The 19609-nt window shown below is 42.2% G+C and overlaps 1 long non-coding RNA gene across 2 annotated transcripts in view; it reads right to left on the bottom strand.

Annotated features, from left to right (window-relative positions):
* Positions 1-542: 542 nt before the first annotated feature.
* LOC307196579 overlaps positions 543-19609 on the bottom strand; it is a 596584-nt gene continuing 577517 nt past the window's right edge. For both annotated transcript variants that reach the window (XR_013831170.1, XR_013831171.1), the window contains one exon: positions 543-710. This is a non-coding gene — a long non-coding RNA (uncharacterized lncRNA). The remainder of the gene's footprint in view (positions 711-19609) is intronic.

Raw genomic sequence — 19609 nt, 5'->3', positions numbered from 1 at the left:
ACACCGAGAAGCACGGAGAAGTATGGAGAAGGTACCCTTGACTCCACTGTGATCTAAATCCCCCCAAAGAAGAGGCATTTCTTAAAGGTCCTAACGCTGGAGACCTGTAACTCAAGGACAGCCCACCCACTGCATGATGGGAAACCACCCTTCCTCGTGGCTTCTCCAGTCTACTCGGAGGAACCCTAGGGAAAAGCAAGCAGTTAAATGTGTGTGCAACAGGAGAAAGCAAGGGCAAGAAAATACAGGCCTGGAGCAGTCCCAGAAAGAAGAGTCTGAACCCATTCACAAAGCGTACCCGAGAGGGAACCCTCAGGTTCTTGGAGACTGCTTTAACTTTTTGGTAGCAATAAACCAGCCAGAGGCAAAAGAAATCAGGCAGTGAGCCTCAAACAAAGGCAACCACTGCCACCTCTGTTTGCTGCCATCTTGGGGCTGCTTTGAAAAGGACCGTTGCCTCTATTTGGAAATGTTACTACACAGGTTTAGGCCAAGGAAGCTCCGTTTAGGAGCTCACCTGGGCCAAATGTGAGATAGCTTAATAAACTTTTAAGTACTGGGAGCAGACCAGATCTGGAAGGATGTGCAGGCTTGTCTAAAAGCTCAAGCTAATTAGCATTTTTCTCACCTTTCTCCTTAAGATTTATCCATTCCACGCACAATTTATTGAATGTCTGCTATATACTTGGTAGTTTTCCAGGCTGTCGAATCTAGCAGAGAAACAAAACAGGTTCATGTTTCTACTTTCATGGAACTTACATTTCAGTCGGAGGAGATAGACAGTCAACAAATAAGTGAATAAAATATAGCATACGAGGTAGTGATAAATGCTGCAAAGTAATACAAGGTGGATGATGTGGAGGAAGTAGATGTATTTTACTTAGGCTGGTCAGGGAAGGCCTAGCCAATAAGGTGACATTTGTTTAGAGACCTGAAGGAAGTGAAGGAGAGAGCCCTGCAAAAGCCATGCAACTTTGTGGGGAAAGAGTTCACCAGGTAAAATGAGCCCTAGGTCAGTGAGCCCTGAGGCAAGAGTATGTTTGGCATATGCCCTCATCTGCAAGAAGGGCACAAGGATGAGAAGGCGTAAGCATGGAGTTGAAGAGGGAGATGAGCTGAGACAATAGATGAAGGGCTAGGTCATGTAGGGCATCTCACCAGGAAGCTAAAAGAAAATCTTAGTGGTAATTTACTCACTCTGGACATTTAGGTAACTTGCTTTGAATAAAGTTTACATATATGAAGTACTGAAAGGAATATTCCAAGGGGATGGGAGGTTGACTGATTCACTGTGGTTTCATGTTATGAAATGGCGTGTTTTGACCAACAAAAATATGGTACAATTAAAAATGCCTATTGCAGGTACAAACAACACTCTCCTTCCAAAAAAACAAAAAAGGCAAAACGTTTGAAAAGACACTTCAAAGAAGATATACGGATAGAAATGAAACACATGAAAAGTTGCTCAACGTCATTAGCTATTAGGGAAATGCACATTAAAACTATGAGATAACTGCTACAACCTACTATAATTGCTCAACCTTTTAACAAAATTGACAATTCAAAATGCTAACAAAGATGTGGAGCCCCTGGAACTTCCATATATCGCTGGTAGGGATGCAAAGTGGTAAGACCAGTCTGGAATATAACTGACAGTTTCTTAGAAATTAAACATACACTTACATTATGACCCAGCGATCCCTCACCCAGGAGAATTCCACACCCATGTCTTCATATGTGAACGCACATAAACCTATGCACACATATTTAGAGCACTTTCATTTATATTTATTAAAAGCTGGAAACTACCCAAATGTCTATTAAATGGTGACTGGATAAATAAATCACTAGGCACATGATGAAATTCCCAACAACAAAAATGAATGATTGCTACTACAGGAAATAATATAGAGGAAATTCAAAAGTATTTTGCCAGGTGAAAGGGGTCAGACTCAAAGTGACACATACTGTGTGATTCATTCTCAAAAGGGCAAAATTATAGGGTCAATAATAATATCAGAGACTTCCAGAGACACGGATGGGAAGAGAGGAATTGGCTACAAAGAGAAAATCTGGAACAGTATGGAAATAGTCTCTATCTTCATTGTAGTGAAGGTTATACATTGCATCAGTTTGTCAAAAATCATTGAATTATATACCTAAAAAAAGTGAATTTTATTATATGTAAAGTATATCTCAAAAGATGTTTACTGCAATATTGATACATTCTCAGATGAGAATGGGAATCTAAAGATGATAGATTTTTAAAATTAATTTTAGTGCTATCTTCCCCACTGAAGGAATAATTAATTTGTTAAGTAAGCTATCTTCACTGATAGTCTAATCTCAGTGTTGTGTGGGAAAGCAGTATTTTCATGGGGCTGTGGACAGAGAAAAGACCAGAGATACAGGCCCTCGTCAGTAGGACCATACATTTCAAAACTGTCTCTACTCAATACATCTCTCCCACTTTGCAAATGTAGACACCTGGCTATTTCATCACACCTTGGCAAGATTAGCTCTCCACTCCCTCATCTGCACCCAGCGCAGTCTCTCGGACAATATAGTGATCTTGCAAAACACACATGGTCTCTGCTTGGGTTTCCCTCTACATTTACCCAACATATCAAAGACCCAGAATCAATCCAGATACTTATTAAGTACCTATTATTTGCGATACACTTGAACAAATACACAAATAGGATGCATACTCTTAAAAGCCCAGAATGTAATTAGGTAGAGAAACAAACTTTAAATTTAATTAGGTAGGTAAATGAAAAGATAAACTAAAAATGTAGGACAGTATACAGAAAGTGTCACTTAATTGGTGCAGGCAATAGCTGTCATTTAAAACAGAAGCCTTACACCTAAAAAAGTAATACTTATTTGAACAGCATTCATTAAAATCCTATTGTCCGCCAAGCCCTTTACATGCATCATCCCATTTAATCTTCATAAGAACTCTGAGACTTCAGTTTGTTATCCGTTTACAAATGAGGAACTGGAAACTCAGAGGAGATGAGTAAATTGTTCATGGCCCCCCAGCCATGGATAAGCCAGGATGTGAACTCAGGTGTAACCATAGGATTACAAAGCCGGTGAGTTTTCCACTATCCTCAGCTGAGTTGGTTGAGAAACAGTCATGGAAGTGGTAAAATTTCAGCTAGACTTTACAGAGTATAGAATTCTACAGAGGTAACAATGAGATCAGATGTGATGGAAAACCCAAGAACTGTAAACAGGAAAATGAAAGCAACAGAAATACAATGTCCTCTTTGCAAATACTGTTAGATTGCATCCAGTACGTGTGAGCGCTCAAAAATTTTATCGTAAGTTTAGTGAGTACACAGCTCCCTCCTTTTTATTTATATCTAGCCTCTAAATCAGGTCAAAACATTTCAAAAATAGAGACCTCTCCTGCTGGAATGAATTTCCATGTTAGGAATTTTCTTCGGGGAGGTGGTGGTGGAGAATTCATTCAAGTTGGCTTAGGTGAGTTATTCTCTACTATGAACCTCTTGGCTAGCTCTAAGAAGACAGAAATGTAATAAGACCTACCACAAACCACAAATAAAAATACTCACACTCTTTTATCTCTGAGTTATAGCTTTAAGATTAGACATTGAAAATCAGAATTATCTAATGCAACCTAAGGCCCTTCCTTGAAAGGTCACACTTCTTGCTTTGCACAAACAGACGGCCCTCCTTTTTCACACCCTCCTCCCACCCCCGTCTCGGTCTTCTGATGTTCAGATAGCCCTGGGGTAGGCAGTGAAAAATTTTGAAACAGGCACATATATTGAATCCCAGTGAAAAATAATTAGAAAAATGGACACTTTAGAGCAATCTCTTTTTTAAATAAATGGTCAGATAATAAATATTTTCAGCTTTGTGGGCCATAAGGCCTCTGTTGCAACCACGCAACTCCATGTAGTAACACAAAAGCAGCCACAGACTATACTTAAATGAATGGTGTGGCTATGTTCCAGAAAAACTTTATTTACAAAATCAGGAGGCCCCTGTTCTAAGCTGAGTAGGCATTCTTGGAGCTGAATTGCTACGTAGGTCAACAGTCAGGACCTCAGGGATTCTAAAATTTGCAACCCGTTGAAGTTGTTGCCCACTCCTTCAGCTCACAGACCAAACACGCTGCCTACCCATCCTTATCCACAATGTCCTCCATTCCCAGTTTGGTTTTTTATTTGTCCAGCACTTAAACTGCCCATGGATTTCCATTAGCAATTGTGGCAAAGGCAGTGGATTTAACTCTTTCTCTTCACTCAATACCCTCATTTATAAGATGGTGTTTTCTGGAGAACACAGGGCAAGATCAATACTAGGACGGGGAGATGCACGATGTTAGCCACTCTGTTCTCTTTAATCCCGCACATCATGTACGATCACCTCTCTCTTTCTCTCTCCCCCTTCCTCTCTCTCTCCTTCTCCACACTTGGATTTTCACTTTGCTCTGATCCAAAACAAAATTTATTTTGCTGACACCACCTTAAATACATGGTTCAGTTGATTACGGTCAGGTTCAGGCAGAATTACTTTCTGTTCATTATGAGCAGGCAGGAAAGCCAGACTTAAATCTACAAAGAAGGCTCTCTTCTCCATTCACACCCCAAGGCTCACCAAAGACATCGTCAATCAGCAACCGATTTTAAAATTCTCTTAAAAATGTTTTACTAGTTCACTTTACTTGGCATTTTTATCGCTATTTATATCTGTAAAGTAGTGATATAATTAGTAAAGCTATTAATGTTTCTTATGTTTAGTATTACAAATGCTATAAATCTAGCTTATAGCAAAATAAATAACGATGATAACATTGTCAAGCATCAGTATAATTGCTGGACGGCTTTGTGTAAACCAAACAAGTATTAGCCCTGTTAAACAGCTTAATGTAGATCACTTAGCCACCCTCCTTTTGAGCTATTCATGGAGCCCAGAAGGAACCATTGAGTAAAAACCCCATAACTGCCCTGTGTTTCACAGCACAGGACAGCACAGGAGGCCCAAGCCTTCTGACTGGTCCTCGATATATTGCTTGAACAGAAAAAGAGGAGCCTTTTAAGAGGACAGAATAAACCTGATAAAATCCTACATCTGCTCTATTGCTAAACTAAAGGGATCAAAGTCCCTGAACTCTCAGTTATATATATTACCTGAACCCTTGTTGGGCTGTTAAAATTTCCCACTCTGCAAGAGAAAGGATTCCTTCTGACCAACAGAGAACCCTACTTTTCAGTAAGGTTCCCCTAAACAAAAGCCCACAAGTCTGAGGTCAAAACCCTTTTCTCAGGATGATGAGAGCTCCATTTGTTTCACTATCTGGTTTATACCCCACCACCTACCTACATACAAAAGCAGGGAATGAAATCTTATCTATAAGCTCTTCCTAGCATTCCTGCTTTCACTAACCAGAAAGGATTAAAATGAACAGCCCTGCGCACTGGGCCTGAGTAATGGGCCTTCAAAAAGCAAAGTATTAGACAAATATATCAGCTATGAGATATAATACCAAGGGCTAGTTCCACAGTATCAGCATTTTTAACTTTCATTCTAAAGTGACTGGATGATAAGAGGGTACAATTCGTATTTGGAATTCAGGGCTAGAGGATCTTTTTAATAAAACTGTTTTTACTACGTAGCTATATATCATTTCTTACCAAAATGCAAAACAAAGCCCAGGTCTTTTTTTTCCTCTGTCCCTCTCAAACATCCATAATCATAGATTTCCATTGCATTTGTTCATTCCTTGAATATATTTTTCAAGCCAAACTTTTGTTGCTGCTGTTGTTGTTGATGGCGCCAAAAGGTTTCAGGGAATCTTTCTTTGCTCAGAACGCAGCTTGCAGACCCGGACAGAGAAGGAAAGGAAGTTGTTTGGGTGAATAATGAGGGCTAAGCAGGAGCCTCCCATGGTGGCATGCATGAGGCCAGATGAATAGGACAGCACTTTGTGTGTTCAAAAGGCAGTCTCTCCTTTCTGTTTTCCTCGGCCTGTTGCGCCGGCTGCTAGCGAGTGGACAGGCATTACCGTTCATTAGCGTTTTTATGGCACGTCATATCTGCAGTGCACATTACAAACTGCATTTGTTAACCTCACAACATGCCTTGTGAGAACATCACCACTGATTCACTCTTACAGAGCAGTCCATGCTCAAGGGGCTAGGAGTAAATGAGCAAAATTAAGAACACGAAAATTGCAGAGTTTTGGATGCAATTCTAACAAGGACATCAAAGATGCTTAGGAAATGCCCAGCCTCCTTGCTGGCAACTCTACTCTTCATAGCTTCACTTACTTGTCTTTTATATCTGTCACCTGCGAGTTAATTCAAACCCTTCTTGAACCTCATCACTGTCGGACTTATTACTTGATAACAAGGCTCATCTTTGTTTTGTTTACTTTGTGAAATCATTTTTTTCTCTTACATTCTGAGAACTGGTCCTTTTACAGTTTGACATGCAGGCAGTCTTCCTGACAAGGGTGGTGAAGAACACATGTTTACTCTCCAAGATCTTATGCATGTTTTGTTTTGTTTTTTGCGGTACGCGGGCCTCTCACTGTTGTGGCCTCTCCCGTTGCGGAGCACAGGCTCCGGACGCGCAGGCTCGGCGTCCACGGCTCACGGGCCCAGCCGCTCCGCGGCATGTGGGATCTTCCCGGACCGGGGCACGAACCCGCGTCCCCTGCACCGGCAGGCGGACTCTCAACCACTGCGCCACCAGGGAAGCCCTCTTATGCATGTTATAGATCATATTCTCTCTGGTTTGGTTTTCTGGAACCGAGTCTCTATCTAAAACTCTACATCCTCATGTTTCTTCTACTGCACATACTATATTGATAATGTGGATGTCAGATTTGGACACAACACTTTTTGATTGTTTTCTGTATTTTTTTTAAATTTTTATTTTGGAGTAGAGTTGATTTACAATGTGTTAGTTTCAGGTGTAGAGCAAAGTGATTCAGTTATACACATACATATATCTATTCTTTTCAGATTCTTTTCCCATTTAGGTTATTACAGAATACTGAGTAGAGTTCCCTGTGCTATACAATAGGTCTTTGTTGATTATGTTTTATATACAGTAGTTGTGTATATGTTAATCTCAAACTCCTAATTTATCCCTCCCCACAACCTTTCCCCTTTGGTAACCGTAAGTTTGTTTTCTTAAGTCTGTGAGTCTGTTTCTGTTTTGTAAATAAGTTCATTTATATCATATTTTTAGATTCCACACATAAGTGATATCATATGATATTTGTCTTTCTCTGTCTGACTTACTCCACTTAGTATGATAATCTCTAGGTCCATCCATGTTGCTGCAAATGGCATTATTTCATTCTTTTTTTATGGCTGAGTAATATTCCATTGTATATAGGTACAACATCTTCTTTATCCATTCATCTGTCAATGGCCACTTAGGTTGCTTCCATGTCTTGGCTATTCTAAACAGTGCTGCAATGAATATTGAGGTGCATGTATCTTTTTGAATTATGGTTTTCTCCAGATATATGCCCAGGAGTGAGATTGCTGGATCATATGGTAGTTCTATTTTTAGTTTTTATAAGTGCATCATTATTCCTCCTGTTCCCAGTGATCGAGAGACAAGGTCCAGCAAGTGAAAGGATGATGGTAGATTCCAGGACAAAATTAATGGCTGAGCCACAGAGAGAGCTCTGGGTGAATTTCTGTCAACCGGACAATCTCACTGACCTAAAAGGAGAAGCCTCATTTCTAAAAACTGTCAGAGAGTAACTTCCTACTTGTCTCAGACTTCTTCCTCAAAGGAGCTATGGAGATGAAGGACATACCCTAGGGAGAGGACCATACAGAGACCAGCCCAGGAACATCCTTGCAAATGTATGACATCCTCACAGAGCTACCAGACCTTTCAGCAGAGGAACTCATAAACACAGTATTCAAAACTGCCAACCTCAACTAAATGGCTGGCCCAGATTCAGGAAGATTCCCTTGGTCACAACATGGTTTACTGAATGCCTACTACTTGCATTTTTTTTCATTTTGAAATAATTTCAGACTTCAAAATGTTATAAAATTGGCACAAAGAGTTCAGACACCCCTCACCCAGATTCCTCAACTATTAACATTTTACATAACCATCATACAATTACCTAAATCATGAAATACCTTGATATTTTTGGAGCGTACAGGTCAGTGCAAGAGGGAAGAGATATGGGGACATATGTATAACTGATTCACTTTGTTGTAAAGCAGAAACTGACACACCATTGTAAAGCAACTATACTCTAATAAAGGTGTTAAAAAAAAATATATCCCCCAGTTTGGGTTTGTCTGATGCTTCCTCAAGATTAATCTCAGACAAGAGTATCACAAATGCTGTTTTGCCCTTCTCAGTACATCATATCATGAGGCACATGGTTTAGATTTGTCCCACTATTATTAGATAATAAACACCATTATTTATTATGTTGAAAACTTTGAGCACGTGATAAAGGTGGTATTTGTCAGGCTTCTCCAGTGTAAAATTACTATTTTTCCCTTTGTATCTTATATGTATCTTGGGGAGACACTTAGAGATGGTAAATATTCTGTTTTTCATCATACAGTCACATAATTTTAGCATCCTTTACAGATTTTGTTTTACATGCCAGCATTTTGCTCAGCATTTTTCATGTATTACTTAATTCTTATTGAGGAATCTGAAGTTCAGAGTGATTAAGCAACTAAACCCAGGACATACAGCCACTAAGTGATAGAGTCAGGGTTTGGATCATAGTCTGACTCTACCACTCTTACAAATGAGAGGAGAAGCATAACAGCATCTAAAGTCTCCACTACTTATGGCCCCTGAGCTAACCTATTCTGCTACCATGAGTGTATCATTACTTAAAAGCATAAAAGGACACACACCCAATGGTACAATTTTGACATTCCAGGCCAAGACAGAAAGTGGGGAGAATGTTGTAGGGGGAACACAGGATATTATATTCAATTCAGCTGGAACTGACAGAATATTTATTATTATTTTCTTCCTTTCTTTAAGAATTTTTTCTTTTAATTGGAGAACAACACTTTAGTCAGGATTGTGCAAAGCAAGTCAATAGAAATGGCCCAACCTTTAGGAGTTTAACACTTAAATTAATCAAGGCCAATGGCTTATGACACCAAGCATGGCTATCCTAGCAGACAAACCCTAAGAAGGAGTTAGGGATCACCAATGTTTCAGACAAGTATGTCCTGAGGCCCAGTGGATAAACAAAGTCTTGAGAGAGATCTTGGACACTGAGTGGCTAATAAATGTAAGGCCACAGGAAAACTCTTCTCATTAAATAATGCCAGTTTATGCTATTTTATTGAGTTCATAAGTTCTGTGAGGGCAGAGACCATGTCTTTCTTATCCATCAATGTATCCCCCAGACCTTGCACAGTGCCTAACTCACAGAGTCCAACCATATTTACTGAATTGAATGTTCTGGTCAAAGTATCATGTTTCAAAGTGTGTTCTAGGTAGAATATATGGTGACAATGAGGGTTCTGGGGAAGGTGGAGAAGGCCTGAGGAGGGACTCAACCTGACAAATAGATTTCTAAAAATGGAAGCATTGGGCTCAGTACTAATAAACTTTTCATCTTGCTTCGATTATACACATTCTCACCGAGCTGGTCTTCAAGAGAAAGGGGTTAGCCAGGGTGACAGATTCTGTCATGACTGTTTTGTTTTGGGTGAAGTTATAATGTTTATGAGCCACCAGCACTACCACAGAAACCAACACCCTGCTTCCTTGAAACGTTTCTATCATCACACCCCAGCCATCCCGTATTAGTCAGATTCTTCCAGTTATAGCTTACAGAACCTGACTCAAGCTAGCAGAGATAAAAGAAATGACCATCCCACATAACTGGCTTCAGACACAGCTAGATATGGAAGTTCAAATGATGTCACCAAAGGGTGTCTGTTTCTCTTGCCATTTCTTACCTCTGCTTATCTCCGTTCAGCTTAAACTGGCTCTCTTCACACGGTGCCAGGAGAGCTGCTAGCGGGCCCTCACTCACACATTTCCAGCCTGGCAAGCCCAGAGGAAAAGAGCAAGCCTTCCCTACAGCTCTGTCAAGAAAGTCTCAGGAGGATTATGATTGGCCAGATTGAGTCAGGTGTCCATCCTTTAACCGATCAATACAGCCATGGTGGTGAGCCCGGCGAGACTTCAGTCACATGCCCAGTCCTTGGGTGGGGCAGCCAAGTTGAACCAACCATGTGGAATGTATTTTTCCCACAGTAAAAAGAATGTTGTTGCCAGAAGTGAATGGGGAGAAGTAATCATCAACAGTCAAAAATACCAGATGCCCGTTACAGTCTACACTTAACAGTAGCTGAGAATTGAGGTGCCCCTGCTCTCATCAGCCTTTCTTGACCTGTCCTGCCACCACAAATATTTTCTTCTCTGACCTCCACTGGTGTTAACTCTCTAATCCTAGTCGTGCACTGTCCTATACCCATAACTGGTTGTGACACCGATAATAAGATGATAAGCTCCCAGAGGACAGAAGTCTTGTGTTATTTGTCCTATGCACTGCTCCTTCCATCCTGGCACAGCACACAGAACAGACACTCTGCAAAGACTGTTACGGTTTCAAGCCGAAAACTTCTGCTGTCATGTCCGCTCATCTCAGGACCCCTTGTTGATGATCTGAAACTTAGTTCAATTGGGGCTTCTTTACATAGTGGGCACCTGAACCTAAATCATCATGGCAGGCAAGAGTCTCTTTCTGTTTTGAATCATGGCAAAAAAAGAGACCCGTGCAGGTACTTCAGACCAAGATTATGCCAGGCCCCCAAAAGTCCTTCCAAAAGTTTGCAAAGACTTTCCAAGCTAGAAAGCTTAGAAGAAATTCTAAACGAGATTTTTAGGTCCTGCCACCAATACAAGAGGAGCTGCCATGTGAGAAGTGAAAAAAAAGAGACAAAAATCTCTCAGTAATGCCAGCCCCACTTCTGCCTCTCCGTCCCGCAGTTGGCTTCTGCGGGCCTGCTGACCCTGTGCTGGAAAACTGGTCACATGGAGCTCACGTTATCAGACATAACCTGCCTGGGTGCACGCTTCTGACTTCTGTCTGTGTTTCCATTACACAGATGCCACAAATTCTGTCTCTGCAAGATTGAACTGAAGATTGAGCTGCCTGAAAATCCAAAGAGGGGAGCTTCTCCTCCCCCTCTGCTCCAGCTGGAGACCCAGGGTCCGTCTCTAGCACATCCCTAACTGCGTCTGGGCCCCTGGAGCAGACCTGGGGGAGATTCATGTTTATCCAAGTTCTCGTGCCCGCTGGACTTCTGAATCAAAGGTGGAGTTATAAAGCAAAGAAATACACTGCAAGACTCTAGCGTGCACTTGTGAAGCTGAAGCATTTTGCTCCTTTTTAATAAGGTTAAAAATAGTTACAAGTGGATCACTGGAATAAGGGCTTGAAAGAGCTCTGTGGTGCAACTGCGACTATGGCCTGGCCGACATTTTACAGCCCCGCCTATTAACAATCCCAGGCCGCAGTTGCTCCTGTTCATCGCCCTCACCAGGCACGCTAACAACTCAGCCTGTGGGCCACTGGACGTTTTCAGCCCTGGCGTCTGGATCCCAGAACAATTGATGGGGGCCAGTCAGCCTCTCTTGACGATTACGAGAGGTCATTTTAACTACCTGTTGACTTGTTTCACGTTAAGGACGGCCAGCTGGTGCAGAAAAGCATTAGCAAAAAAGGAGAGCAAAACCTTACCTACAGTTCAATGTTGAGATGGCTGAAAATAAACCCACTGAAGGGGCAAGTGCATTTTGGGCTGGATGGAGGAAGGAAAGCAAATTAAACTCATAAAGCCTAAGATCAAGGAGAAACTGAGTTACAGAGAAGACTCCATTCCTCAAACCCTGCCCAGGTCAGAGTCACACTCCATCTGCCCACTGAGCAAACCTGTGCCCCAGTAAGTAGAAAGAAGCAGCAAAGCCCCATGCCTCCTGCCTCAGTCTGAACGGTAATGTGATTATAAAACCTCAGATCAAAGGATCGAAAGGATCCTGGCCCAATGCCAGGGAGAGTCATGGCTCCTGACAGAACTAAATCAGGTCCAATCTGGATCTGAGAATAATAAAGCAATTAGCCATGAAGTGACAGAAGCTGAATTTCACAGTAAAAGCAGTGCTAACCAACCATTTAGCATCATGAGAACAAGACCCTCTTTCTTCAGCCACCTGCGGTCACCACCCCACCCCCTATGCTATAACTCCCACCCCGCCTTCCAACTCGCTGAATACGAAAGATTAAGCCCAGGCCTGCACTAACAGGCAGACAGGGGTGGGGCAGTGGACAGACCCCTCATTCAGAGGCCTCCAGAGGACACATTGACTTGGCTCAGAAAAAAAAGAGCTTACTAACTACTCAGAACTTTTCAAAACAAGGCTCTGGCTACTTAGTTAATTGGCAGAGATGAAAGGCAAGGATATGATGAGAAACGGTGGTTTTATCATAAATGAAGGAGGAAAAATCAAAACAGCAATCTTGGTCTCCATCACTAAAGAATCTCAGAAGATAAAAAAATCTGCCTGCGGTTTTGAAAATCTTAGTTAAGCACACAGGTCTGTTGATATAACCTTGAAAGTCTGACCATCCTTGCGTGTTTCACCCCCAAATACGTAGACATGCGCATGTGCGCGTGTGCACGCATGCGCACGCACACACACACACACACACACACACACACACACACACACAGGCTATTGCTAAAAGTTCTACTTTTAGAAGTGGACTCTGTCTTCCCTACCTGCTGTGGCCAGGTAGTCGAACACGTGGTCTGTAAGGCTACCCACTGATCAGAGACACCTTCGCCACAGTCACAATAAGCAAGTGGAATTTTAAAACTACATAACTTGGTTTTCAGTCCTTTGGTCAATTAGTTTACACACAGAGCTTTGTTTTTAATCTGTCCTTTTCCAGGAGATTCCTAGAAGAGGAGACAAGAAAATTTATAAGAAAGGAAGGAAGGAAGGGAGGGAGGAAAGAAGGAAGGGACGAACGAGCAATTCCTTAGAGTTCTAAGGAGATATCTATCACTCTTGCATGTGTGTACATATATAAAAATGAGATTACTTAGCTCTAGCTAGCTGCTGTAATATTATCAATACCTTTAAACATTCAACATGTTCCTATCACCCTGACAAGTTCCTGTGAATTCACTGGTATCTTGAAGAAAAAAGAAATCATTTCCACTCTCCTCCTTAGAGAGAACTACTTATATAAATCCTTTTGAAAAGGTCAGAGAAACAAAATAAGTTGGGTAACCCATCTGATAACTTTTGGGAAGACAAGAGAAGCATGCAGAAAGGGAGGTAAGCTTTAATTCAGTAGGTTCCCTCAACAGGGAACATTCCTGACACTGTAATCCCATCTTTGGTCAACCCACATGCAACCCAATTCTCTCCACAGCATGGAAGAGCCAGAAATTTCTGTCAAATTGGGATAATGACTCTTCTTTGGGAAGATATTTAATTTTATCAAGGATAGCATTTTTTAGGGACTGTGGGCAGGCTATTATCCAAGATAGGTCCATCAGTCAGGTTAAGCGAAAAAGGACCCCAAATGAAGAAACGACCTTTCCTTTCCAATGAATATCTTTGAACATGGATGGAATCAAGATAGCACACCTCAAATCTTCCCCTCTGTGAAGAGGAAAAGAACATGTACATGTGGGCACACATGCATGCACACACAGGCAGCCTGTTCTTTTTGTGGCTGTTTAAATCACGAGAGCAGGGGTTTATAAGGAAACACTGACAGGCCCGGAACGAGAGCAGCACGAGCGGGCCCCACCACAGCAACCATTTAAGATCCTTTTTTCTTAGGAATGACTGGCCCAGCCAATGGGAACAGAGTAAACACGGCTGGCGTCTTAATGACCTTTGAGCATTAGCAGATGGCCTTTTTATGATCACAGATTAGCAGTACATGGTCGTTTGTTAATGACCGATAACAGGTGCCAGTGGTCCCTGACACTTCTTTCTGTGCTCTTTCTTTACCTTCACTCAGGAAGCAAGGGTTAGCCTCTCAGCGAACCTGCTTTCTCTGTGCCATCCTTTGTTTCTCTTTTGGCTGAAACACAGCCCATTCCCAGCAACCCAAAGGGGATGCAAGGATGCAACCGCGTCAATGTCTCAATCTCCCTCTCCCTTTTGTCCCCCTCTGAAAACATCCTCCTCTGGATATGAGTACCTAAGCCTCGCAATTTTGAACTATATAAGCCTGGCAGCAAAGGGAAGACTACTCTAAACCAGACTTATTTACAGGAGGATGCCTGGTACTATGGATATAAATGACAAAAAAACCCACAACCAAGGCTTTGTCCAAACTTCATTAAATGAATCAGCCAGAGTGGGTGAAGCCATCTCAAGCCTTCCTTTCTGCCATTTACAGCGTCCAGTTAACTTCACCTGGAAGAACACAGCTTTCCCCTGCACTGTAACCCACCCACTCCCCTCACCTTCGAGACCACTTCTTCTCTCTGCCAGCCCTCTCACCTCCCAGATTTTGCATCCCCAAGAAGAAAATCAGCTGTGTGGAGCCAGTGCCCAGTTATGTAAACGATTTTTCCACCCAGATTTGCGTAAATACACCTTTGGCTTAGTTTATTCCTGGAGTAATTCAGGAGGGCTCCAGGAGGCAGAGTAACTACCAAATTGGTTTCTCTGTGTTCATCTCTGTGGGTGGGGAAAGAGAACTCCTACAATTAACCTGAGATGCTCACTGGCTCCAGGACCTTGGGGTTGCAATCCCCAGGGAGCTGAAGAAGAAGCCCACCTTAAAGTTGGAGCAGAAGCAGAACTCAGGGCACTCCCAGAACATGTGAATCGAACGCCCCTGACCTGGAGGCTGGAGCCCTCTTCTCCCAAACATGGAAGGAGCGCCAGTGGAGGCTGAGCTCTGCACACGTCCACCTGCACTGTGTGCATGAAGGGGGCTGCTTTTTAGAATAAAAAGGATTGTTTTTCAAAATATAAGATGAATGTACATCATTGGAAAACAACTTGTTTTCCAAAGGAGACACATGTTTTTGTCTTTACCAAAATGCTAGACAATATGTGTCAGTCACTGCTGCCTTACAAAATACAGCTTAGGAAACTGTAGGCATCTTATTTTTTAAATAAATTAGAGACCCCCCCCAATGGACAGATTTGTTACAGCACGAATGGAAACATGGACTTCTCAAGGATTTTTTTTTTTTTTTTTGATGGGTTGAGGGACTTCCTCTGTGTTTTGATAGGATTGCTCACAAAAAAAAAAAAATCCTATTTTCAGCTTGAAAAGCTGTATGTTCTCTAGTGACTATTACATCTGTGGGGATAGTCCTTGCTGTTTTGGGGCTGATCACTTGAAGCGGGGGAAGAGGATTAAATGATTCTAGAGAGATTAAATCTCAAAGTCAAATTTAAAAGTAGCCATTTCTCTGGCTTATACAGGAAAAGTATGAATCAACCATGGTCCCGTAGCCTCTCGCCCATCCTTCCCCTTCTAAAATGAGGGCACTTGTACAGGCTCACTGAATTCCCTGGGGTGACGGCTCTCTCAATTCTTGGTCAAGTTTCAAGATCAAGCCTTTACTCCAGGCTTCGTCTTTGCCCCAGCCCCTCATGCTGTGGCTCAGAGGTGTAAAACCAATTAAGAAAATGAATCCCAAGGTGCTGGATTTCTAGATCTGTTGGGCAAGGTTCCCCCACCCCCATTTCCAATGTGAGAGAGTAAGAAAGAAAGAGAAGAAAAGGAACTCACACTTAGCCCGCAGGGAACACTGTTACAAAGAAGAACAAATAAAATGTTAGTGGAGACAGTAAACTCAGCACCCTCCACCCTTGGATACAGCCAACACAACAGTGGTTTTATCCTTTCTGTTGACCACGTACAAAATAAGGAAGGTATAAAATAAGGAAGGAAATGCATGATGTTGAAGTGAGACTCAAAGGGCACCCCCAATTCCGGGACCTCTTATTTGGAGAAAATATACAGCTATATCTCCCCCCACACCCACCAATTCTTTAGCAATCAAACAGGAACAGATCCTTTTCCATCTAGATGCTGCTGTCGGAAAGCCCTAATTTAAACTACTATTATATAAATATCCTTTCCTGGCCCTAGTCAAATCCAGATCTCATCTTTGTATTGCACAGTCAAAAAGATAAAATGAAAAATCCATTACTAATTAGACTGTTACATTAAACTGCTTTAACTTTATTTTATGAGAGGCATAAAGTACATAAAGAGAAGACGCAAAGTGCTACCCATGACCTTCAGCGGCGACTTGTGGCCCACCTCGACGCTTTTTGAACCGCTTCTCTGAAAACACCTGGATTTGCTAACACCTTCTATTCCCTCTCTACCACTTCTAAACCTGAAGGATTTATTTTTAACAGTCCCTCACCCACATAACGACTTTAAAATTCCTTAGGTTCATACCTTAAAATATAGCTGGGAATTAAGAAATAATGTCAATTAATAGTTGAAGCTCAGAGGCACTAATGGAGTTAGCTAACCACTTCCTTCTGGAAAGCTAACCTAAGTACATAGAAGAGTCTAAGCACCCTAAGATTTCTGTGCTTCTGTGCGGGGGTCAGCAAACTGGGGGCTGCAGGCCAAATACAGCCCACTACCCGTTTGTGCGCAGCCACAAGCTAAGAAGAGTTTTTACATTTTTAAGTGGGTTCAAAAATCAAAAGAATTCAATTTTCTGACATATGAAAATATTATTAAATTCAAATTTCAGTGCCCACAAGAAAAGTTTTATGGAACACACACACACTCGTTCTTTATGTTTTACCTGTGGCTGCTTTCACCCTACAAACGGCAGCGTTGAATTGTTGCAACAGAGACTATATGGTCCCAAAAGCCTAAAATATTTACTATCTGGCCTTTTACAGAAAAAATTTGCCAAGCATGGCTTCATAGGTGGCTTTGCTATATGCACAGACAAGAGGAAATTGGGTGCCACTTGTTCCAGTGACAAATTGAATGTCAGTGAAAGAAAGTGTAGAACATTTAGTTCTGTTAAGTGAACAACCATGTTAATAGAACAGTGTAGCAGAGATCTCAGCAGCCCCCAAAGCAGGACATGGGAGTAAATCAGCTCCCACATCTGACATTATCTTATTTCGTATTATTATATAAGTTATTAACTTTGATACCTTTAAATATTTGTACAGTAGAGCCAAGTGACTGTTAGGTTTCCCAGCTCATTTACTATCATCAGATGTTCTGCTCTGTGTGCCGTATCAATGAAGCCTCAATTGTAGCACCTCTGAGAAAGGTTGGCTACCCACTGGTTTCATGGATTTTATCTTCCAGGATATTTCTCTTCCTAAGATTTTTTAAGGTCTGCGATATGCTCTAGAACAAGTCACATTCGTGAAGAGCATTCCCTCTCTTTAGACAATGAAAGAAAATGTGTGCCTCTGTGACCACATTTAGTCTGTGCTTGCCAGACACCCTTCTCGACACCAATGTAAGTCCAAATTTCTGTCTCCTAAACTGATTACCTGTATTACATGTTTATTTATTTTAAAATGTCTATTCCTTTTTTCTCATCTCCTTTTTTTCCTCCCTCTTTCCTTCCTTTCTTTCTCTCTCCCTCTAAGCACAGACTGTGGAATCTGATAGACCACAGTTCCAATCCCAATGTTGTCACCAGAAGCTGTGCTTCCATGGGCAAGTCACAGAATCTCTCTGAGCCTACTTCCTCACCTATAAATTAGAGATAAGAGTAAGCATCTTGGGGCTTCCCTGGTGGCTCAGTGGTTAAGAGTTCGCCTGCCGATGCAGGGGACACGGGTTCGTGCCCCGGTCCGGGAAGATCCCACATGCCGCAGAGCGGCTGGGCGCCATGAGCCATGGCCACTGAGCCTGTGTGTCCGGAGCCTGTGCTCCGCAACGGGAGAGGCCACAGCAGTGTGAGGCCCGCGTACAAAAAGAGTAAGCATCTTGAATATATTTGAACTTTTGGGAGGTATGTTAGGCATGCAGCATGTTCTCAATAAATGATAGCTGAATGAATGAATAAATTAAATAAATAAATAAATAAAAGGACTTCCCTGGTGGCACAGTGGTTAAGAATCTGCCTGACAATGCAGGGGACACGGGTTCGAGCCCTGGTCCGGGAAGATCCCACATGCCGCGGAGCAACTAAGCCTGTGCGTCACAACTGTGGAGCCTGTGGCTCTAGAGCCTGCAAGGCACAAGTACTGAGCCCGCGTGTTACAACTACTGAAGCCCGCACACCTACAGCCCACGCTCTGCAACACGAGAAGCCACTAGTGAGAAGCCCGCGCACAGCAATGAAGAGTAGCCCCCGCTCGCCACAACTAGAGAAAGTCCACGCACAGCAACAAAGACCCAATGCAGCCAATAAATAAATAAATATTTTTAAAAAATAAATAAATGATAGCTGAATGAATGGATGAATACAGGTATAGTTATAGGTAAAGCTATAGATTATTCCTGTGTTACTTGTACTTTACACTCTTTAGGATAGTGATAAACACACAGAAAGTGCTCAATAAACACTTGATTGAACTTACATTTACCTATTCATCCCTATCGTGAGCATTTCTCAAGCACCAACACACAATCAGCTGTATGTTACCAATACAGAACCTTAAAAAGAGGTTGAATACACACGCATGGGGATTTATACTTCCTCAAGGAGCAGCATACATCTACATGGCCAAGATCTAGGTCACAGTGTGACATACTAGAAAGTGCTTATTGTCAAATCCGGCACACAGTTAGTATTCAATATATTCTGGCTGAATTGCTCCAAAATCTAAACCAGAAAGAACAAACTATAAACAATATAAAAAAAAAAACATGGGGGAGATACAAAATGGAGGATAACATGAGTCAGGAAGAATGCTTTAGGGGGGAGACACAGCTTCCTAGAGGAAGTCTGGAGATGAACTGATGGAAATAAAGCAGAGCAGCATTACAGACGGGCTAGCATGGTGGACTGGAGCAGCCACCTTGAGGTGTCAAAGGTGTGACACGGTTGACGGAAGCTGGCTTGGGCATTAGAAAGACATGGGCCAGATGTTGATTCCTCCTCTTACCAGCTGCATAAACTTGAGTAAGTTACTTAGCCTCACTAATTGTCACCAATAAAAGTCTAATAGAGGGACTTCCCTGGTGGTCTAGTGGTAAAGAATCTGCCTTCCAATGCAGGGGACGCGGGTTCGATCCCTGGTCGGGGAACTAAGATCCCACATGCCACGAGGCAGCTAAGCCCGCACACCACAACTACTGAGCTCGGGTACCTCAACGAGAGAGCCCGTGTGCCGCAAACTACAGAGCCCACAGACCCAGGAACACACGCACCACAACTAGAGAGAGAAAAAACGTGAACACCACAACTAGAGAGAAGCCCGAGCGCCACAACGAAAGATGTCGCGTGCCTCAAGGAAGACCCTGCAACTAAGACCCAACGCAGCCAAAAAAAAAAAAGACGAATAGAGCCTACTTTACACCATTATTGACACACACAAATGTCAAGAATTTCAGCAGCTGCTATAGTACCATTTAATGCTAGAGAGTATTGTTGGAGAG

This window comes from Stenella coeruleoalba (assembly GCF_951394435.1).
Source record: "Stenella coeruleoalba genome assembly, chromosome: 13".
Taxonomy (NCBI): domain Eukaryota; kingdom Metazoa; phylum Chordata; class Mammalia; order Artiodactyla; family Delphinidae; genus Stenella; species Stenella coeruleoalba.
This window is presented reverse-complemented; position numbering and strand designations above follow the sequence as displayed.